Source organism: Vulpes vulpes, chromosome 1 (genome assembly GCF_048418805.1).
Source record: "Vulpes vulpes isolate BD-2025 chromosome 1, VulVul3, whole genome shotgun sequence".
NCBI lineage: Eukaryota > Metazoa > Chordata > Mammalia > Carnivora > Canidae > Vulpes > Vulpes vulpes.
The window spans coordinates 143,430,605-143,454,696 of NC_132780.1; the positions used below are offsets into that span (position 1 = coordinate 143,430,605).

At 39.4% G+C, this 24,092-nt stretch overlaps 1 protein-coding gene and 1 pseudogene across 3 annotated transcripts in view; both read right to left on the reverse strand.

Annotated features, from left to right (window-relative positions):
• RCAN2 (regulator of calcineurin 2) overlaps positions 1–24,092 on the reverse strand; it is a 261,047-nt gene that overhangs the window by 166,746 nt on the left and 70,209 nt on the right. The window lies entirely within an intron of this gene.
• Positions 1,576–22,935, reverse strand: LOC112914125 (heat shock cognate 71 kDa protein pseudogene; annotated as a pseudogene).

A 24,092-nucleotide genomic window follows, 5' to 3' on the forward strand; every position in this document is an offset into this window, starting at 1 on the left:
TCTTTTAAATATTGCATTCTCTTTTATATAGAGTTTCTAATACTAGGAAAATATCCTACAAGTAAACAGGCTCATTATTTATGTACAACAAAACTTAGGAATAAGCACATTTATCACAGCATAGTTTATGATGGCAGAAAATTGGAAACAATCTAAATATTCAATTAAGAACATTTTGACAGACACCCAGAATTGACAAATTGAAGCCAATCAAAATGTTATTGTAGAAGAACACTTAGTAATCTGGAAGGCTGTCCTCAGTGTTTTGCTAAGTGAAAAAAGTTCTTAAATAGGGTATAGAACAATATGTATGCACATGTATTTGCATAGGGAACAAAAGATATTTAAATGTTAATAGTGGTTTTTCTCTGTGTGATGGATTACAATGGTTATTTTTTTGAATTATTTCCATTTTCTAAAATGTCAACAGTGAATATTTATTACTTTTGTAATAAATATAAAATTTAAAAAATAATGCATATATTAAACCTAGCTCTGTATAGATAGACTAGTGTTTCTAAACTGTGGTGAGTGGCTGGAGTTCCACAAATTTATTCAAAGTGGTCCATGACTACCACTTATGAGAATGTTTATTTAATGTGCTGTTTTAATTAAGATGACAACCTTAACATAATAATATAGAAATATTCTGGATTATATGGATGGTCATGGTATATCAAAGATGACCAGTACCCATATTTGCATTTATTTTTATGTCTGCAAGGTGGACAAGTACTACTACTCTAATTCTCACTGATTAATGAGAAAAGAAACCAAGTCAAATATACAGGTGATGTATTTGTAACTGGTAAAGGCCACAGCCCACTGCACAGATTAGGGTTTGCAGAATTTCCAATAGAGAAAGTCCTGGAGAATACCAGACATGCCAAACTCAAAAAAGAATGTGTGTCAGCATTCAGTGCCCAATTCACAATGATTAAACTGTAGCAAAGAGTATCATCAGTCACACTAAATTAATCAGTGTTTTACAGACATTGTTTTTAGTTTTTATTGTATTTAATGTTTTGGCCTATGTGAAAGCAATAGGGATTCTGTCCCTATTTGTTTTGTTTGTTTTGTTTTTTGGTGCCAATTTTAAATACAGTTTTACTTAAGACATGGCACTTTCCACTTACAATACAGTAACTTATAAAATGAAATGTTTATTTCCTTTCCCTGCACACATATTTCATATTCAAGTATCAAGAGTGCCCTGTTTATTTACTATAGCAGCTTGACTTTAAAACTGCCATGGAATTCACTAAAAAATTGGGTCTTTCAAATGTTTTGTGTGGAAAAATGCTTGACCTATTCTCAGGTTGGCTTAACCAACCTCTTCATTGGTGAGCCTGGAGGAGGTACCACCAGATGGAGGGGCTCCACCATCAGGCAGTCCCCGGGCATTCCCCCTGGCATGCTTCTTGTCCTCTGGTACAACTTGGGAATGATGGGGTTGCACACTTTCTCCAGTTCTTTCTGCTGATGTTCAAATTCTTCCTTCCCTGCAGTCTGGTTCTTATCAAGGCCGTTGCTGACGTGATTTATCAAGAATCTTCTGTTTATCCTCATGTGCCCTGAAGCTTTTATCTTCAACGGTGGCTTTCATGTTGTTTGTGTAAGATTCAAGCAAATTCTTGGAGGTTGTCATCCTTGGTTATGGCACCCTCACCATCATAATCCTGAATGAGCACACCAGGCTGGTTGTCAGAATAGGTAGCGATGGTCTGCATCTGTTTGGTAGGAATGGTAGTATCGCACTTGATGAGGACCATCATGACTCCTCCAGCAGTTTCAAAGCCAAGAGAAAGAGGAGTGACATCCAATAGCAGTGAATCCTGAACATTTTCAGATTTGTCTCCAGAAAGGATAGCTATCTTGACAGCTGTGCCATAAGCAACAGCCTCATCAAGGCTTATGCTCTAATGCAGTTCCTTTCCATTGAAGAAGTCTTGCAGAAGTTTCTGAATCTTGGGGTATGGGTAGAACCACCTGCAAGGACAATATCATGGATCTGAGGCTTGTCTAGCTTGGCATCCCAAAGGGCTTTCTCTATAGGGTCCAGAGTGCCATGGAATAGGTCAGCATTTAATTCTTCAAGTTGGGGACAAGTCATAGAGGTATGGAAGTCAATTCCTTCATACAAAGAATCAATCTTAATAATGGCCTGGGTACTGGAAGAAAGTGTATGCTTAGCACGTTTGCAAGCAGTCTGGAGGTGACGGACTGTCCTCTTGTTCTCATGGATGTCCTTCTTACATTTGCGTTTGAACTCTGCAATAAAACGGTTGACTATTTGGTTGTCAAAGTCTTCTCCACCTAAGTGAGTGTCTCCAGCTGTAGATTTGACCTCAAAGATCCCATTTTCAATAGTGGGGACTGAGACATCAAAAGTGCCACATCCTAAGTCAAAGATTAGCACATTTCTTTCAGCTCCAACCTTTTTGTCTATGCCATAAGCAAACAGCAGTAGCAGTTTGGCTCATTTATGATGATAGGTATACGGAGACAAGCAATAACTCTAGCATCTTCGGTGACCTGATGCTGAGAGTTGTTAAAGCAAGTGGGTAGTGTGACAACTGCATTGGTAACAGTCTTCCCACGGTATACTTCTGTGATTTCCTTCATCATTGTCAAAACCATAGAGGACACCTCCTCTGGATAAAACTGTTTCTCCCTTGTATTCTACTTAGACCTAGGGCCTACCAGCCTCATTTGCCACCAGGAAGGGCCGATGCTTCATACCAAACTTGACAACAGCACCATTGAATCTTTGTCCAATCAGGCATTTCATCAAAAACTGTGTTGGTGGGGTTCACTGAAATTGATTCTTTGCAGCACTGCTGATCAATCATTCAGTGTCAGTAAAGGCAACATAACTTGGGGTAGTTCCATTTCCCCAATCATTAGCAATTATTGCCACTTCTGTGCTTGAAGACACCCACACAAGAGTAGCTTCTAGAGAGCTAGCAGGGCCTTTGATGAGATCCGGTGTCTATTGAGTTTTGTGTTGTATTCACTTAAGTAGCATATTGTGAAAAATAATAAATTCAAATCTAGAAAAATCTTTTTTCCTTTTTGAAGTATCTGCACACTACTCAGGTTTGATAGGCGCAGATCTAGAACCAAAAGTGCTCCCCATGGATGCACACAGCACCTCTATTTTATTTTTTAAGATTTTATTTATTACTCATGAGGGACACACAGAGAGAGGCAGAGACAGGCAGAAGGACATGCAGATTCCCTGCGGGGAGCCTGATGCAGGACTAGATCCCAGGACCCCGGGATCACACCCTGAGCCAAAGGCAGACACTCAACCACTGAGTCACCCAGGCACCCCCACACAGCACCTTAAGAAGCTACATTAATAAACTCAGGGTGCTAAGATGTCACTTAATCTTGTGCACTGACCCTCCTAACAGCATGTCACTAACAGAGTAGATTCAGTTCCAAAAGTTGGCTGCTACATTATTTGGAACCTCAAATACATGCTTCTTCATAAAAATTATATTAAAAACCATGTTAGGATCTCAGATCAGTTGACCAAAGCCCGTATAATATAAAATGTTCTTGGACCAGGAAGAATTGATGTGTCCTGGGGTATATTTTACTGTATCCCAAAGATTTTGAACGGTTGTATCTTCATTCTCATTAGTTTCCATGAATCTTTTTAATTCTTCCCTAATTTCCTGGTTGACCCTTTCATCTTTTAGCAGGATGGTCCTTAACCTCCACGTGTTTGAAATCCCTCCAAACTTCTTCCTGTGATTTAGTTCTAATTTCAAAGCATTATGGTCTGAAAATATACAGGGGACGATCCCAATCTTTTGGTATTCGTTAAGACCTGATTTGTGACCCAGTATGTGGTCTATTCTGGAGAAAGTTCCATGTGCACTTGAAAAGAATGTGTATTCAGCTGCGTTTGGATGTAAAGTTCTGTAAATATCTGTGAAATCCATCTGATCCAGTGTATCATTTAAAGTTCTTGTTTCTTTGGAGATGTTGTTTGCTTAGAAGATCTGTCAATTGTAGAAAGCGCTGTGTTCAAGTCACCAAGTATAAGTGTATTATTATCTAAGTATGTCTTAACTTTGGTTATTGATTGATATACTTGGCAGCTCCCACATTCGGGGCATAAATATTGATGATTGCTAGGTCCTCTTGTTGGATAGATCCTTTAAGTATGATATAGTGTCCCTCTTCATCTCTTACTACAATCTTTGGGATAAACTTTAATTTATCTGATATAAGGATGGCTACCCCTGCTTTCTTTTGAGGACCATTTGAATGGTAAATGGTTCTCCAACCTTTTATTTTCAGGCTGTAGGTGTCCTTCTGTCTAAAATGAGTCTCTTGTAGACAGCAAATAGATGGGTCTTGCTTTTTTATCCAGTCTGAAACTCTGCGCCTTTTGATAGGGTCATTAAGCCCATTCCTGTTCGGAGTTACTATTGAAAGATATGAATTTAGTGTCATCATGATACCTATTCAGTCTGGGGTATATTTTTAAAATCCAAGTTTTTCCTTCCTTATTCACAAGACCAGGAAACACATTATGGTACAGGTTTGGGGCTCCCTGTCCTTATCTTCTGCTTCATTCTAACCCTACCTCTTTCCCAAATCTAGTAACTCTTCCTGTTAAAAGTATCCCCTACTGCAAAACAAGAGCTCTCATACATTCATATAACCGCCCAAAGTTTACAAACAGCTTCACACCACCTGTCTTACTAACTCCTCATATCACAGCAGCTTGATAAATAAGCATTAAAAATTCTCATTTTGTAGATATCAAAACTAAGTTTCAGAGATGTTAAGTGGCTCTCCCAGGGTCAAATAGCTAGTAAGAAAACAGATGTAGAAGCACTTGATTCCAAGTCCCTGAGTTTTCTCCTCCCATTCTCAATAATAACTCACAACTATTTTTCTTTCTTAGGTCATTAGGAGGAAAAATGTTTAATTAACAAAAATTGCTTCAAATGACTAATAGACCTAGCTCCCTGCCCACAGGTTCAGATCACACCCTCATGACTCTCTAGAATGACCCTGTCTCCTCCATTATTCCCACTTGGGCAGGAAGCAGCCCACGGGCTTCTCTCTTTCTGCTTCATTTTTGGGGAATCCGCTGCCCATCCCTGCTACTGGGCCATTGCCAGTGTTCCCCAGGGTCTCCTTACACACTGAATTCTGGAAAGGAGGTTGAGATTCAGGTGCCTTTCCCTATGAGCTCTAATTATCAGAGGTATTAAGAAGTGCAGAGGGAAAAAAAGCACCACAAAAGATCCCCCAAACCATTCCCCAGGGGAAGGTGTGCCTGCTTAACTCCGATTTGTGTCACGCAGGAGGCTGGCCTGTGATGCCCCCAGTCTCAGGGTGATCAGATGAGTTTCAAAGTCACTTGTGAACTGTGCAAGCAGAAGTAGCGGGTGTCAAGTTCATTTCTGTCCTGACATTCCCCTGAAGCTTTCCAAATCCTCCACAATCATTAGCACATCTTCAGTTACATGGCAAGCTGCTTTAACTGTAAATGTAAATATAGAAATTCATTGGGCAAGAAAATACTAACAGTAAAATCAGATGTCTTTCTTCTATTCCCAGGAGAGCCCCAGAAAGGCAAGACGCTTGAGCCTTCACCTGTATAATGAGATGGAGACAAACATTTCCCATCTAGCCCCTGGAATTGGAGGTTTCCAAAAGGCAGAGCAGAGGCTCCAGCAGACGGCTTTGTGAGCTGGGCAGAAGGCAGAGCGGGCTGCCTGTGTAGGGTCCAGACAGCAGCAGCAATCACACAGCATGTCTAAGAATGTGTACAGAGGCACATACAAATATATACATACATAAGAAAGCTCTTAAAAACAGCGCTCGTTATTTGGGAAAATAGGTAATGTTGCCACTAACATAGTAGGAATGAATGAATGCACCTGAAAAGCTCAAGTAGCAGAAGTTTGAGTACAAAACTCAAAAGAGCTGGATTCAGCTTAGCAACCAGCATGTGGTTACCAAGCACTTATTATGTGCTAAGAAAATATCTTACATGTGTGTTGTGTGTCTAGGGGTGTGTGTGTGTGTGTGTGTGTGTGTGTGTGTGTGAGAGAGAGAGAGAGAGAGAGAGAGAGATGATAAAAAAAATAAATAAATCTGCAAGCCCTAGCTGCTGTGTAGTTCTGACCTTGGATGTTTAGCTTTTCCAAGGCCTGCTGGTATATTCTGGGATGTGCCATCAAAGTGTGGAATCTAGAATATATTTTTCATTCCTATCTACCCTTATCTGCTTCCACACTATTTCAAATAGATCTTCATACAAAGTGAGTTATTAACAGCAGCAAAAATTTTGCATGCACAAAAAAGTTTACAAAAAACTCCGAAGATAATTGTATACTACTGCACAGAGAGCAAGTGTTCTGGGCCTCTGGAGTGAGGCATTTGTGTTTTGGGGAGGGTCAAGAGGGGGAGTGGTATAAGCTCAGAGGAGTTGTTTTGAAAGAGAGATGTGATTACTCTTTTGATCACAGACCATGATGCTTGAAATATTAATCTTTATAATATCATAACCACTAAGTATATCTAAGATGCTATATAAAGATAATTTGTTATAAAGTAAGTACTTAAGTATATTTTTATGTTATTCGGGATCTGCTTATTAAGGCTATTCTTGGGACTCTACTCTTGTCAACATTTACCCTCCAGCCAGGTGCGGAATACTTTACTAGCTGTATATCCAATTCTTAAGTATAAGTTGGAATAAAAATTGTTCTAGAAATTTAATAGAATCCACAAAATAAGAATACTTTTAATACAGTTTAGAGAAGTACTCCTTTGGCATACATCAAATACATTGATTTTGAACCTAACAATTCCTTTTTAAGTGTAATTGAAACAAATTGTTAGATGTTAAATGTGGCAAAAATGGGGGGAAAAAAAGCCAGCTTGATAGTTAAATGGAAGGCAGGGTCTAGGAAATCTGAATTATATGACACTAGGTGGACTGCTCACCACATTGCCATATCAACTTCCCCATAGAAAGCTGTAGAAAAAAAAAAAAAACCCATATAACCCCTGTAAGACTATACCACTGTTCTCATTTCCTTTTCCACATGCCAGGATAAAAAATACTTCCCCAAATTCTGAGCAATTCTTCTAAAGAAAACCAGTTATGATCTCATTAATGTATTGCAAAAAATTAAGCAATAGCTGGATGCAACCTACTTTATGATGAAAGATGGCAAATAAAGTTAATCTGCAAAGATCCACACTACCATCTTAAAACAGGCTTGGCAAATTTGGATGTGAAGGTCTCCATGTACATTCAATGTAAAAAAAAAAAAAAGTTATATTATTTAATTTTCTCAAATAAAGCCATTGCTCCAAGTGTCGTTTCATTCTAGCAGATATTTTTTTTAAAAGATTTTATTTATTTATTCATGAGAGACACAGAGAGGGAGAGGCAGAGACACAGGCAGAGGGAGAAGCAGACTCCAAGCAGGAGCCCGATGTGGGACTCGATCCCAGGTCTCCAGGATCAGGCCCTGGGCCAAAGGCGGCGCTAAACTGCTGAGCCACCCGGGCTGCCCCTCACTCTAGCAGATATTTTTTGGTCTGTTCTCATTTTTCTTTTAGGCTGCAGATGTGCCTATCAAAGCCATAAACCTTTAGACCAGTCCACACTGACCACTCAGCCTTTACAGGCATTAAGGATTTTGATAGGAGACCAGGGACAGCTGTTTGAGGTTTACAGCAATTTGAAACAAATGTTTCTGTCCACTCTTTTTGTTAATGTTTACAAAGGACACAAGAGAGAAACAGGTCTTAGAGCTCTGATTTTAGTAAACCCTTTGCTTTAACATAAGGCGTCTGTGAACACTTTGAAAGACATATTTTACAGTTTTCGAGGCTGCTTCCTTGAATGGCTTGGCTACAAATTATCAGAGAATTTTTTTTTTATCAGAGAATTTTTAATAGCACTTTAATCCCTTCCACTTTATGCTATCTTCCCATTGTTTTATGTTTCAAAAAACTAGAAGAGCAGCTGATGATTTCTCTGAAATAAAAATCACAGTATTTTATCTGGAACCTAGGTATACAATTAGGTGCCAGGACATTCAGCAACAAATATCCAAAAACTAGGTCCTATGACCTAGGATACAGGTGACAGATACAGGTCTTCACTGTCTGATACAGGTGACAGAAATCTCTAATATTGACTCTAAAACTTCCAAGTCTGAGGTCCTGGAGCATGGAACTGAGACTGTACTGTGTCTCAACGTGAGAAAACATTCAGTGGCTCTTTTCCTCATCAACTCTTATCGCTGGACTATTTGGTAAAATAGCCATAGACTCCCACAGGGGTGAGGATGAGGGAGGAGACATCAAAGAGGATAAAAACCAACTTGCAGAAATGCAGCACAGTGAGACCTCCCTCTTAGCATCTGCAGCATAACCAGATTTATATGAAACCAGGTTCAAGGCTAATGCAGTCAAGAGTGAAACAGTCTACACTGTTATCTTTTTAAATGACATCTTTCCTTATACAGGTAGCCACCACTCAAATACAAAGATCTCAGAGGAAATGAAACTTGGATTTTTCACAGGAAACAAAGCAATGATTTAAAACTTTTTAAACAGTTGGCTTTATCTGAGTCCCCATGAAGAATTCCAAGAATTCTCAGGCAAAACCCTCATCTGAAAAGGTCCACATTTAAATAGTAGTACAAACAGAAAAAATACAATTCTTTGATTGTTCAGAAGAACAAAAGCATTCTTGCTGCCAAGAACTGCTTCATGGACAGAGCACTAGACCTTGAAGGATAATATTTTTTTTTTTTTTTTTTAGATTCCATGCCCAATGTGGAGCCCAATATGGGGCTTGAATTCATCACCCTGAGAGCAAGGCCTGAGCTGAGATCAAGAGTCAGACACTTAACTGGCTGAGCCACCAAGGTGCCCCTTGAAGGATAAGGATTTTAAAAGGTATCTGTGAGATGTGGGAAATCTACTTCAAGATTGATAATTTTATATAATTTTAGTTTGTATATGTTAATATCCTATTTTGTGACAGCGTCAGGAAATTTGTATTTGTCCTAAGTTATTTAGGTGATTTTATGTTCAACCATGCCTGGAAACCCACACCTTGACCTACAGCTGTAGGTTCTCCAAGTGTGGTCCCTGGACCAACAGCATCAAAATCAGCAACTCCTGGGAGCCTGGTAGACACACAAATACTCAGGCCCCGTGGAAAACCTACTGAAACAGAACCCTTAAAGGTGGAGCCCACTGGTTTTAACTAGAAGCCAGGTGAGTGGTAATGCAGCTCAGGTTTTGAACCACTGCCTCTGAGATGCCAAAGTTCCCAAGGCACCTCTTCAGGCCATTCCAGAGAATTCCTGATGGATGGGTAATTTAACAGTACTAGATAAAAATAAACAGTACTAGATAAAAATTACCTAATTTCACAGAGGGGCAGGCCCTTAGAAGTATGTCTCTAAAGGCAGAGAGTGGGAAAAAAAAAAGAATAATATTGATTGAGGACTATATAAAAATTAAGACCTTAGTGTGTCCCAAAGAAGTATAATAAAATAAGAAATTGGAGATTAAAATGGAATGGTATTAGCCAACCCTGAAACTGCCCATCTGGAAAGAAGTAGCTTTGATTTTTTTAAAGTCAACAGTATGTTGCGATTGGTATTTACAAAATCCATGATTATTCCCTCAGGAGAGAAGCTGTTTATAAAACAACTTCTGCAGATTTTCTAATCGGAGTCCTTCTAGAATCACAAACATTTTTTTTTCCTAGGCAGCCTTGGTCAGATACCTTGAAGAGATAGCTTTCACTGACAATGTTCCTATTACTTCCCTACGGGCAGCTCAGACTGCTCTGCTGTACATTATTTTGCCCGGATACCTGTTTACATGTTTTGAGCCATCCGATACAGAGCTAAACAGCTGTGATGTCTGCAGGCTCTTCATGGCAACCTGCCGCAGATGGCACCAGCTGATGAGCTGCTCAGACTGCAGCACAGGTTCTCTTTGTCCTGCTATGGAAGATGGTGACTAATTAGCATTTTAGTCTGGCCTTCCTCTATTGTAAAAGCAGAGCTGGATGTGCTGCCTTTCACGTACCGAAGGTTCTGGTAGGGAGGAAGCATGTGTAATTTGAATATTTCCAGCACTGTTCTTATTTCTGGTAATGGTGACAGATTGATGCTCAATGCTACCACAAGGATTCCTAGTGCAGCGACCAAGGTTAGGATATAGTTCCTGCCAGCCAAACAGAGCAAAGCTGCCAGCCATGCAGAGAAGGAACTCATCTCCTTGGCCTCTCTATCTTGGTGCTCCACCTGACTGAGTTATTCAACCACTCTGAGTATCCAGATAATAAGGAATATGAAATAGATTGGTTAGGGGCTTGGCAAAGGAATGACATTTCTACCTGGCTTGTTGTTCTTTTTTTCAACAGGAAGGAATTTGGCCAAGAGAAATGCCATCCTCCTAAGGATGCTTGGCATTATGTTTACTCCTGCACATTGCTTCTATATATCAGGAAAGTCAAGAGGAGTGAAGAAAGGGCCAACCATCACCTAAAATCTTGGGACCTCGGAGACATTCCAAGACCTGTGGATTTTGTAGGGTAATATCAAACCACAAAAATCCAAACCAAGAGCATTTGCCATTAAGATGCCTTTTAAATTATGCTAATAGAATAGATGCCTTTATGTTGATTTATCTGAAGTTATCTTGGGGTTTTTAGGAACATAGTTTATAAATATTAGGCATTCTATGTAAAGAAAGGGCATAGTCTAAACTGATTTTTCAACATTTTCATCCAATCCCCTACAGATTAACTTTCTTTTGTCTACAATTCTAGGAGCAAATACGAATGCAATAACTAAAAACTGCATTTAGTAGATACAGAAAGGTTACATAATAAAACCAGAAATAGGATCATTGAGTTTGTTCTTACATTATTATTCACTTTTCGAAGGTTTCTTAACTCCTTTACAGGCTTCAAATACCACTTAATCAATTCTGGCTGCAACTCAGTTCACATATTCAATTGACTTATGTGGTGTTGCATTTCTAAAATATATACTATAAATGTTTTCAACTAAACTCCACATTTTCATTCCACAATGTCAAGAGAGGGGAGGCCAAAAAGGATAGACTGCGGTTTGCACATGAAAGTACTGGACCATTTCTCCAATCTCACTTTTTCTAATAATAGGCTTTCAAATGAATCATTCATTCATTCCTTCATTCTTTCATTATGTAGCGAGAACACATCATGTACCAGGAACCGGGAACCAGGAACCAGGTCATGTACCAGGAACACGTCAATATTTTACTCTCTCCTGCACTCTCTTACAAATTTTTCTCTGTAAACATTCATAAAATATTTTTGACTGAAGGTTTTAGATAGCAGGTAATGTGAGATATATTAATAATAGACCTCATTTGGGGCATCTGGGTGGCTCAGTGGTTGAGCATCTGCCTTCAGCTCAGGTTGTGATCCTGGAGACCCGGGATTGAGTCCCACATCAGGCTCCCTGAGGGGAGCCTGCTTCTCCTTCTGCCAGTTTCTGCCTCTCTATCTGTGTGTCTCATGAATAAATAAATAAATAAAATCTAAAAAATATAAAATATACCCCGTTTTATTTGAAGTTGATTAGGACATGCTAAAAAATGCTGAATAGTAAACAGCACCTACAGTATTTAAAATGTTATGTCTCCACCTTCTGGCCACAAGGCAGAAAGGCATGCCTGACAAAAAACCAGGGAACAATGAGGCTTTTACAAATGGAATCTTTTCCCTGTTACTGCAGCGTTCAAATATTTTCTGCATGCCTAGTCTGGATTATGGCTCTAGATAAGAAGGAGACTCTTAAGAATAGCATGTAGGAAATATTATTTTCTTTTCTGTGAAAAATTCAACGTCGTACAGCAAATCTTTGAACAATTCAAAAACACATAAGTTAACAGTGTTATTTTGAAAATATTCAGTGTTAACAAAGATAATGTGATCTTAAGCTATTTGTCAATTTGTGGCTTTCAAAGTACTTTTGGATGCACAATGTGGTCATCCTTACCATGGATAGGTGGCTGGTGCCTACAGGAAGCTGGGGCAGGGAGGGAACTCACAGGCTTTGTAGTTCAGCAGGGATAGGTTTGCCTATCAGCAACTCCATTTTTTAGCATGTAACCTTGAACAAATGCCTGAAACTTTTGAAGACACTTCAAATATTGAGCAGTAAGAAGAGCCTATGGTTGCTGAGAGGATCACATAGGGCATAGCCGATTTAAAAGTACACAGAGCACCCACTGCCAGATGAATAAACAATAAGGTACAGTAGTCCTCCCGTTTATCCATGGTTTTGCTTTCCATGGGTTCAGTTACCTGCGGTCAACTGAGGTCTGGAAGCAAATGCTCTTCCTTCTGACATCATCAGAAGGTCAATAGCAGCCTAACGCTACATCATGATGCCTACTTCATTCCCCTCACTTCATCTCATCATATGGGCATGTTGCATCTCACAACAACACAAGAAGGGTGCATTCAGCATTATAAAATATTTTGGGAGAATGATAGAGACCACATTCATATAACTTTTATTAGAGTATACTATATAATTGTTCTATTTTATTATCAGTCATTATTAACACCCTGTGCCTATTTATAAATCAAATTTTACCACAAGTATGTAGACATAGGAAAAAATATTGTACATATAGGGTTCACTACTACCTGTGGTTTCAGGCGGCATCCATTGCGGGGGAGGGGGGAGTCTTAGAACATATCCTCTGCAGATAAGTGGAGACTACTGTATATACATACAATTAAATATTATTCAGTCTTTTATTAAAAAGGAAAGAAATTCCGGCACATGCTACAATATCAATGAATCTCAAGGACATTCTGCTAAGTGAAATAAGCCAGATGCAAAAGGACAAATATTGCATGATTCCTCTTATACGAAGTACCTGGAGTAATCAAAGTCATAGAGACAGAGAGTAGAAACAAGGTTACCAGGGACTGGAGGGAGGGAGGAATGGAGAATTAGTGTAATGGCGCTAGAGTTTCAGCTTTACAAGGTGAAAACATTCCAACAGATGGATGGTGGGGTGATGGTTGCACAACAGTGTAAGTGTACTTAATGCCACTGAATTGGGTACTTACAAATAGTGAAAATGGTAAATTTTATGTTGTGTGTGTTTAACACACACAAAATTAGGGAGACACCTGGCCCATGGGTAAGTGTCAGGTGAACAACTTCAAGGAGCTATAACAGCTCTCCTACTCTGCTATATTGCTGCCATTGATCATTTAATAAACAATGAAACAAAGGCTAGAGCTTTAAATGATGGGTCTAAGGCTATTCTGTATGGTAATGCAAGTTACCAGACCTCTCCACCAGACTGACTGATGTGTGTATGTCCATAGGAGTTTTTAACGCTTTGAAACAGTTCACAAGTTTGCACTCTGAGATAGGATATGATACCTAAGAACATGGAGGTCACCCCCCACTAAAGGCAAGTTTTAAATTTTCTGGTGAATTTGAAAAGAATGTGGCTCCCATTGCTTGTTTTATTTTAAGTGAGATAGATTTTTCTTTTTTTTAAGATTTTATTTATTCATTCATGAGAGACACACAGAGAGAGGCAGAGACACAGGCAGAGGGAGAAGCAGGCTCCCTGTGGGGAGCCTGATGCAGGACTCGATCCCAGAACCCCAGGATCACGACCTGAGCAAAAGGCAGATGCTCAACCACTGAGCTACCCAGATGCCCCAAATTTTTCCTTTAATAAATCATATCCAGCACCAAGGCTCTGACTCACAAGATAATACCACTGACACCATTCTATAATCTAGGGGCTAACACCTCCCTCTGCCATATATAAACTCGAGTTTTTAAAGGCAATGTCATTGGCTTAGTCTAGGGGACGGCTCATGCTGTAAGATAGAGTTCTATGATTGTCACTTAGTCACTGAATCAGGATTAAAAGATCTTTACCCATCCATACTAATAAATCACACAAGGTTTGATGAAGAGATCAGGTCCTGAGTAGAGTTTGGGTGTCCTGGTTGGTGTGTTGGGAAAGTCATAAATCTGTATTGCAACTTGCAAAGGCTGGTGATAAGAGGGCTGGAAAGTGGTGGAAAACAGAGTGGAGGGAAGTGGGGAAGGTGTATATGTAGCAATTACTGAAGACAGCCAAAACCTGCCTTCTGCAAAGCATCAACAGGGGTTGGTCGGGATTCAGTGAAGTCCCTTAGTCACATGAAGATGCTCAGTAATTTCCCTACAGGGTACTAAGGTTCTCTGGAGAATAAGCAAAAACTTCAGAAGGCCCAAATTAGAGACACAATTGTTGCTCCCCCCCCCGCCCCCGGCTAAGAAAACAACTCAATAGAAATATGAAGAAGGGTTTGTTATAATGTTATTCATTTATGTATCATGTTTTTTTATTTACAGAACCCTTAGTGACTTTTTAAATATTTAAATAAGAATGTCAAATAGCAATTATTTCTTATGGTAACTGTAACTACTCCTTAAGAGCACTTATTCTGTGTACTTTCCCTACATTCTAACTCTCCTGACATTTGACATTGACATATAAGGGTTTTTTTTCTGCTTGGGTTATTTTATTGTTTTATGGTCCTTCCACCATGACAGGGAAATAACATTAAATTATATCTAAAGGGTCAGAGAGATTAAGGAACTTCTATAAGGGTACAGTTACTAAGTGGCAGAGCTGGGTTTTCAACAACGTCTGCCAGTCTTCGAAGCCTGTGCAATTATCTACTGGATCTGTCCTAGGTGTTGGTGTTTTTTTTTTTTTTTTAAGATTTTGTTTATTTATCCATGAGAGAGAGAGAGGCAGACACACAGGCAGAGAGAGGTGGGCTCCCTACAGGGATCCCGCTGTAGGACTTGATCCCAGGACCCCAGGATGACGACCTGAGCTAAAGACAGATGCTCAACCACTGAGCCAACCAGGTGCCCTGCCTTAGGTATTTAGTGTGGAGTTAGGTCATTTTTTAGTATTTTCAAAAAACATATGGTTAGAAGCTGAGTGGAAATATGGTTTTCCTCATCAGATTTAATTTCAGAGAGCAGAGACGGAGCCCTTTTGCTCTCGATCTGTGCATCTAGTTCAGTGCCTAAATCTAGTTCAGTTGGATTGATTCCAACATTAATCCATTAATTAATCCATGGACTCCACACAACTAAATTAAAAGATTTTTACAAGAAATACTGATCAATACAGATCATGGACAGCCATCTCCATAACAAATCAATGAAAAAAGTCATAGTCTCTGTCTTGGGAATATTTTTATGCTAGAAAAATATTTCTTACTAACGCTCTTGCTCAGGGACAAAGTGGTATGAGAGATGGCTGTATGTGGGAGACCTAAAGGAGATGAAGCTACTGGGCCGGAAGGGAAAGTAGCAGCAGTAGCCCTGGTGCCCAGTACAGTGCCTGGCACATGCAAGAGTTCAGTAAATAGGTAAATGAAGCGATTAACCACAGCACAATAGCAGGTTTGCTCTTAGAAAGACAATAGGGCCCAGGAAGCATTAGATCATCATAGGGGACCCCATTCCTCCTGTAGGACAGGGGCTTCTCCCTGGACACCCTTGGAGAGCCACACTTTGGGTAAGAAGCACTACTCAGGGGCTCACACCTGCTCAGCCTATTCAGCTGATCCTCAGGTTGCAAGAGACAGCAAAGTTATAGGCAAAGCTTTTAGAAAATACAGTAAATTCTGAATCATTTAAGGACTGGTAATCTCATCTGTGGATTACCTGACTTAAGGGTTTTTTTTTCTGCTTGGGTCACTTCATTGTTCTATGGTCCTTCCACCATGACAGGGGAATAACATTAAATTATTATCTAAAATGGCAGGGCACTGCAGCTACTTCAGGGTAGTTTTCAGCATGTTGACCCCCTCCTCAACCTTACTCAATAGTTCTGAATGGTTCATTACTGTTTTTATGTTATGAATTTCAAGTTCCTCAAACTAACATATGAAACTGACATAGTTTCATTGCTTCTTTTACCAAACCATTCTTTTTGCTATCCATTCCTATCCCTGAAACAAGATTTGTGAGTATATTTTCTTTTCAACATACTGGTCCATTCATTCATTCATCCATCAACAAAATGGATAAGGGCATGGAGAATAGAGCAGAAGGGGGTTCACACAAGGTCCTTCTCTCATGGAGCTAGTTGGAAGAGAGAGAAATCAACTAATCAACCAGCCTACTACCAGAAAATCATAAAATAAGCCATTTTTATCAGATCATTTTCAAGTAGAGAATGAAAAAGGGACATAAGAGTAAGTCTTATCTCTAAGGATAAGACATTGAAGTTGAGATCTGAATGAAAACAGCATCTAATCCTATCATGATCAAGAAGAGCATCTGCAGAAGAAAGAAGAGATGGCTCACAGAGAGTGAGAGAGAGAGAGAGAGAGAGAGAGAGAGGGAGGGAGAGAATATGTGGCAGAAACATAGTAGGTGAGGAGGAGAATGATAAGATAATACTTGAAAGATTGGCAGGGCATAAACAGAGTAAGGAGTTCTAAACTTTATTCTAAGTATGATGGGAAGTGACTGGAGGGCTTTAAAAAAAGATTTTATTTATTTATCTGAGAGAGTGAGCGAGACTGAGCACAATCAGAAGGGAGGGGCAGAGAGAGAGGGAGAAGCAGACTCCCCACTAAACAGGGAGCCCAACATGGGGCTCCATCCCAGAACCTTGAGATCATGAGTAAGCTGAAGGCAGACACTTAACTGACTGAGCCACTCAGGTACCCCTGGAGGGCTTCAAATAAAGAATTGATAAAACCATCTTATTTGCACTTTGTAAAGGCCTCTCTAGAGGAGCATGGATTGTAGATAGCCCAATAGCAGAAGCAGGATGACCAACTCAGAGACTGTTACAGGCAAGAGATAATGGTGTCTTAATCTGAAATTATAGTGGTAGAGATAGTGTGAAGTCTAATCCAGGATTTTTTAAGATATAGATCTTATAAGATTTGTATATAGATTATATGTTAAGAAGAGGAAAAGGAAGATGAATGTCTCCTAGATTTTTGACTTAAACAACTGAGTGGGGGGTAATGGTGTATATGAAGATGTAGTGGGGCAAAAAGGCTTCTTGAGAGGTTACCAAAAGGTCTGCTTTACTCACAGTAAGTTTGAGGAGACGTTTCAACTTACATAGAAATGTTCAGTGGACAATTAAATCTTTGAGTCTGGAGTTCTGAGGCATAGACAAGACTAGAGGTTGAGAGTGAAAGGGGTCACTGGCATTTGACATGGCTGAATGAGATCACCCCTGGAATATATAAATAAAAAATAGAAAGTGGCCAATAACTTACCTATGGGGCACTTCAAGTTCAGATGAAGGAAAGGAGAATAGGACCCTGAGAAGGAGTAGTCAGTAAGGAAAGAGAAATGAAGATTACATAGTGTCATGAGACATAAAAGAACTTTGAAGAGAAAGTAATGGTCAACTTTGTCAAATGTTCTTGAGAGATGGAGAATTAATATGGAAAAGACAACTACTGGGTTTGGCAACATGAAGGTCATTATCACTTTGATGATAGCTTCTTAGTGGAGTAACAGGGAGAGATGCCTGATTAGAAGCAGGCTGAGGAATCCATATGAGTTAGGGAGACAGTGATTATAGAAAAAAGAAGATTTTCTGTGAGAGGTACAAAAGAAATAGTTGAAAAAGGACATAGGAAAGACAGGAGACTTTTGTTTCAAGGAGAGGAGATACCTCTATATGCCAACAGGAATAATCTAATAAAAAGAAAGCAATTAATTATATAGGGGTGAAGGCTCATTGTAGATACAAAAAGTCTGGGAGGCAAGACAGGTTGGGACTCTGAACACAGTGAAAAGGTTGAGCCCTTGCTAGGAGCAAAGATACCTTCACCTATGCAAAAGGAGACAAGGTACAGAGCATTAGTTAACATGGAAATCAGATGAGTAGACCTGGAGGCATGAAGATGAGGGTAGAGAGCTCCTTCTTGGTTCTCAGCGAAGCATGATGCAACATCATCATGAGATACTGGCTCTGGAGGAAAGATGAAGGTGTGAACAACCATTTTAGAGAGTGAAAAAGTGAACATCTATGCTAGAAACACCAGTAGTATTAAATGTCCAATTGTGGTTTCTTATTTTGAATATAAAGTGAGAACAATCAGCCAGTTGTATATTTTTCTCCAGCAGCTGGTCAGGGGCCAACTCATGAATTGAAGGAAGCTAGGGTGAAGGCTTTTCCATGAGAAAATAATGAAGATAGCAAAAATATTGAAGGCATTCTGAAGGAGGCCACGATGGTAATGAATCATAACCTTTAAGCTAGTAAGGAGGAAGTAGGGTCATACAAAGGGATGGATTGGAGGTCTATCCTGAAAAGGTAGATTGAAGTCCATCCTGAAAGACTCGAGGCACTCAAGAACTGCTAGAATAAAAATGTGTGTGTAAATAAAGGATAATAAGTGGATACTTGGAGTCAAAAATTTAAACTTAGGACATTGTCTCAACAAGGAATGACTTGCTCTGTCACCTCTGCTTGGTGCATTCCCAGTTCTAACCCCTATGAGATTGAACTTGGCTATCCTGCTTACTTCCTGGATGCCTTTGGGCAAGCCATGTAACATCTCAGAGCTCTTATCTATAAAATAAAGACAGTCAATCTTTCTTATTACTTTGAAAGTTAGCAATAACATATGTAAAGCACTTACTGCATTTACTACGTGGCAGGTGCTCAATCTTGGCTGCCTGTTGGGTATACCTGTGTTTATTCTTACAGCATCAATGGCAGCTTAAGAACTCACAGAAGGGGAAAGAAACTTAGGCTTTGTCTAGTCCATTACTAACCCTGCTTCTCCTGTAACTGATGCTACAATCCATTCTCCTGATTTAAATTTAGCCTACAGTTATCAAGAGGAATTAATAAAGTTATCCATTCCATGCAATACTGCACATTTATTTTCCAGTTTCTAAATAACTTAGAGCCAAATGAGCCAAGAATAAATTATAAAGAAATTCCTTAATTTTGTGTTCTTATACTTAATCCCTTTTCTTCATATTTAAAAATGATCTTTTCACTTTAGCCAGAATTGCTGTTCTAATAAGTTGCAATGAATAAACTGGGTAGTGTCAAAAATTTAACTTCCACTAAAGAAAAGGACTTTCACTGATACTGGTAGATTATACAAATAAAAAAAGAGAAACAAAACTTCATTATATATATATATATATATATATAAATTTCCCCCAAGAGGAAAGAGGCAACATTGAGTCAAAAGATTCTCAGAGACAAACTGAATGAAAATAAAACAAGACAGAAATGTGTGTGTCTTTTAAGGAATAAATTATATCTTGGAAATACAATAATAGTCCTTACATACATTAATTAAGTTAATTAAATTAGGAAATCAAGATAGATTTCCTGCTAGATTTTTAGGTGGAAAATTCTTTCTAGTTCTATAGGGTAGTTAAAAGTCCTCTCGTAACTTGTGGATTAGCATCATTGGAAGATACCATTGAAGGAAATCATTACAATGGAACAACAATGTGAGTGCAGTGTGATATGTAAGAATTTTGGCTTTTGGTTTCTTTTTTTAACTTTAAGAGCATATGTTGATGGATCTTTTAGATCCACATTGACTCTAGTAGTAAGCACCAAATGCCCCTCTCCTGTCTTTTCTCTTTGCCACCTGCTGAGGATGCTAACATGCGAAGATCTGCCAATCTGTGGGGGCCCTGAACACTGCGCATTAGAAACTAAATTAGAGATTAAAATGTGAGTATGTTGAGTTACCTTTCAATGCTAAATATATTTATTAAGTGCTCATTTTGCAAAGCACCCTGTGCTAGTATCATGAATTATACAAGGATAAATGAGCACAGTGGCTCCATTAGTATAAGTGGGAGATAAACACAAATGGCAAAGGTGCAAAAGGCCTTGTAGAGTTTGGCAAGTGCCAGAAGTTTTCAGACAAATAGCTATGGGAGTGAAAGGTGGGCAAAGTTCATAATGGTTAGAGAAATGACAAAGGACTTCCTAGAAGGTGGATCACTTGAAAATAGGTCATATTTTAATGAGTAGAGATGGAGGTGAAAGTGAATGGTGGAAATAAGTGCATTGTGATGGGCAAGTGAAGGCTGTGTGTACAAGGATCATGAGTTCTCAAATCGGGTTAGACTGCACATGAGTTACCGGGTGCTACAGTGCTATGTCAGCCTAGAAAAGTAGTCTGGGATCCAATCATGTATGTCTTGTATGTCTCCTGAACCAAGGAGCTTGAGCTTTCCTCTGATGGAATAGCTTTGGAGCAGAAGAGCAATACAAGCAGGATTATCATTAGCAATGCGACCCTGGCATCCCTGTGGAAAATAAAGACAGGCTCCCCCAGGAGGACTGCATTATCCACATGAGAGGGGCCAAGCTAACGAGGGCAAAACCAGGGCACTGGCTATAGGAATGGCTTGAAAGATATAGCATCAAGATACTTAAACAGGGTGATAAAGGAAAACGGTCGTAATCAAATGTGCCTCTAGAACTATTGTGATTGACTTGTAGGACTGAGCCACCATTAACCAGGTTCATAATACAGAAGGGGGCACAGGAATGAAAATGCTGAGCTGCGGGAGAGGGGAGTTTAGCCTTGGACCTGCGAGCTTGCAAGCATTAGTGGTGCATGTGACTGAAGGAACTGAGGAGATACAGTGGGCTGAGGTGAGCTGAGAGCATCTACTAAACTCGCAACTGGGGACAATGCTGAGAGAGAGAAGAGAGCTTCATAGATGCTAATATTTGAGGGCTGGGAAGAGGAAGAGGACTGAGCAAAGACTGAAGAGGAATGGCAAAGTTAGGAGAATAGGTCCCTGGCCTAGAGGTGATACCCAATGACTAAAATAATAATAATAATAATAATAATAATAATAATAATAATAAAAAACAACCAGGATAGTGCCCAGCCATAGAAATTTAACGAGTATTTTAATAAAGGAGTGACTACATAAATTAAAAGGATGAAGTTTATTCTATGTGAATTATATCTAAATATAACCAGTATTAACAAAGAATAAAAGGATAATTGATTGTGTAAGATGATATAGGGACATTAAGCAGTCTGAGGGTCATGGAGCTGTCAGTTGAAAGCAGAAACAACCTCTAAAAGTGCAATTCCAGTAGAGGAATGGCAGAAATCCAACTGTTGGAAGCAAAAATGGGATTGGAAAAAGGAAGGACCTAGTCATGTAGCTTTTAATCAATAAGTTCAACATCTCTTAATGTTTTATCTTTAATATAAAAACAACACATTGTTACTCTGATGTGGAAAATGTAGAGGGGCTTAAAAAAAAGCACAAAACAAAAATCATCCAATTTTCTACTATACTGGAATAACAAGGGTTCATGTTGTGATAGATTTATTTCAATACATTTTTCTGTACTTACTATTTATAGACTTGAAATCATGAGAAACATTCAGTTTTATATCCAGTCTTTTCAAAAAAGGATTCAATTTCATGGCATTTACTATCGTATGGATGTGTCATCATTTTAAAATCATTCTCCTATGGCTAGACTTTGGTTTATCTCCCATTTTGCTATTTTCATTGTAATGAATACATTTATTCCTAAATCTTTATCCAATATTGTTTTACTATTTCCTTAGAATATATGCTCAAATGGGGAATTGCTGTGTCAAAATACATGAGCATTTTTATGACTCTTGCTGTATTATCAAATGGATTTTCAGAAATATGGTACCAATTTACAATCCTTCAAGCATGGATTCAGTGCACGTTCTTCCCTACTGAGTATTATCATTTTCTTTTCCCTCACTTTGCCGATTCGAGAGATAAAAACCTTCGAGAGATAAAAACCATATCTCACTGTTGTTTTAATTTGCATATGTTAGCTCAAAGAGCTCTCAAATAAGATTCTCCTTTAAGATCTGTGATTTGTTTCTAAGCTTCCTGATTAAAAAGGCAACAGAGAGAAACAAATTGATGAAAAAAGATTATGAAAATGAACACAGATTAAAATTTAGTTCTATAAAACCAACAGAGGGACATATCAATTTGGACAAGGAGAAAGAAGCTCTTCATTTATGATAACCAAGTACTGCAGAGAAAAAAATCTCTCTCCCATTCAGCTGCTATTAATCCTTCTGGTTATGTTCTGAAGTCCCTGTTCTCCAAACAATCACAGGAGCTAGGGTAAAATACTGATGCACCAATTTTCTCGTATTCTTTATACACATCTCATTGACATGATCCAACATATTCAATTTCACTTGGGGTGGTGTATTTCAGAGAAACAAGCTAAAACTCTTTCCTAAGTATTTGTATTTGTATTCACGGTCTAATGACACTGGAAAAAAGAACAAAGCTGTCATTTCCTAAGAGCCAGGCACTGTGCCATGGATTTATACATACTATTAACTCTCACAACACTTCATAAGGGAAAATATCAGACCCATTTTTCTGATGAGAAAACTCAGGCTCAGAGCAATTTTGCTGTGCCCTGACCCACACAGCTATGAAGTGATCTGAAACTCCAGTCCAGCTATCTGGCACAAATCCCACTCCCATTTCGTCTATCATTTGACATTAATAATCTGGGAGACAAGTTAGTATCATTGTCTTTGTTACCTTAGTTGAGCTTCAAGAAAGGAAAATTGTTATAATACATCAATTTCCCGGGAGCTCAACAAAATATCTTAAATATTGTAGTGGGCTAAAATGTATCATTATGATGAGAGCAGAAGGAAAAAAAAAAAAAGAAAACTTGAGTTTTTAAAGAAAACACTTCAAGCATCCCTCTCTCTGACCTGTCCAACAATTCTTCCATTTCTCTCAGCCCTCCGATCAGTGAGGCTCCCACTTTCCCAGCATCCAGCATCGAGGCCATCCCACGTCCTCAATTCCTCACATAACTGGGATGCCTCACCAGCAGCCTTAATGACTGCACAAAGCCCCTTCTCTATGATTCTCAGCTGATCAAGCTCAGGCTCCTCTCTCACCCACCCCCTCTGCACCAGCACCCTGGCAACTCAGTATTACTAGGGAAGATCACAAGTCTTGCCAACTGATCTCACATTCATAGCCAAAAATCTCCAATGGCCACTTAACATCGCCCAATTTTAAATAGATTGCCTTAGAATATTAATTCTTCTCCCACTCCAAAATGGCTATTTTGCATCTCAAATACACTGCGTCCTTCCCCACCCCCAGCTGAGGAGCCTGCCCTCTTCCACATGGGGAGTAAGGAGCAGCAATCAGACAGGGACTGGTTCACTTCCCACTCCTGTAATAACTGCCCATATCTGTATTTTACCATAGCCTTCCCAGCTGTCACACAGGATGAGGTAACCCCACTCCTACCCAAGGCAAGTGGTACATGGTGCTCTTGATCCCAGCTTTTCCAAGGCTGGAGTTGTCTCATGGTTCAGGGCTCAGTTCAAATGTTTCCCTCTCAGAGAACCTCCCTTCCCTACCCAACCTACACACCCAGTCACCTTTTGGTGTTCTGTTCTAGCACAGTGCTTCCTATGGGCTATGGAGAGCTACACTGGCACCATCTGGGAATGTTACAGATGCAAATTCTAGGACCAACCCCCCAGGCCCACAAAATCTTCCCAGGCCACTCTGGAGGTGGGGTCAGTTGTGTGCTGGAGCCAGCTCCCACCCACGCTGGAGACCGGACTGTGAAATTTCCAGGGATTGTACAAGCTGACTGTTAAACACAACCACTGCTAAACATTAAACTGTATAAGCTTTCAAGTAAATGAACTGTATCTGGGATGGACACAAAATTTAAAATTCCATGCTTCCTAATACAATAACTACAGTTTACTATTACCTCTGCCCTTGAGGTTATTTGCACCTGGCATAGGTGTTGGTGGAAATACTATATGCTGGTGTTTACAGCACATCTCTTCTTGACTTTGCACATAGTGGTGCCATGTTGGTAGCCTGAAGTCAGTCATAGTGGGAGAACGGACACTGTGGACATAGGGCACTGCTACAAACCCAAAAGTATTTTTTTCCAATGAGCCAGCTGTTAAA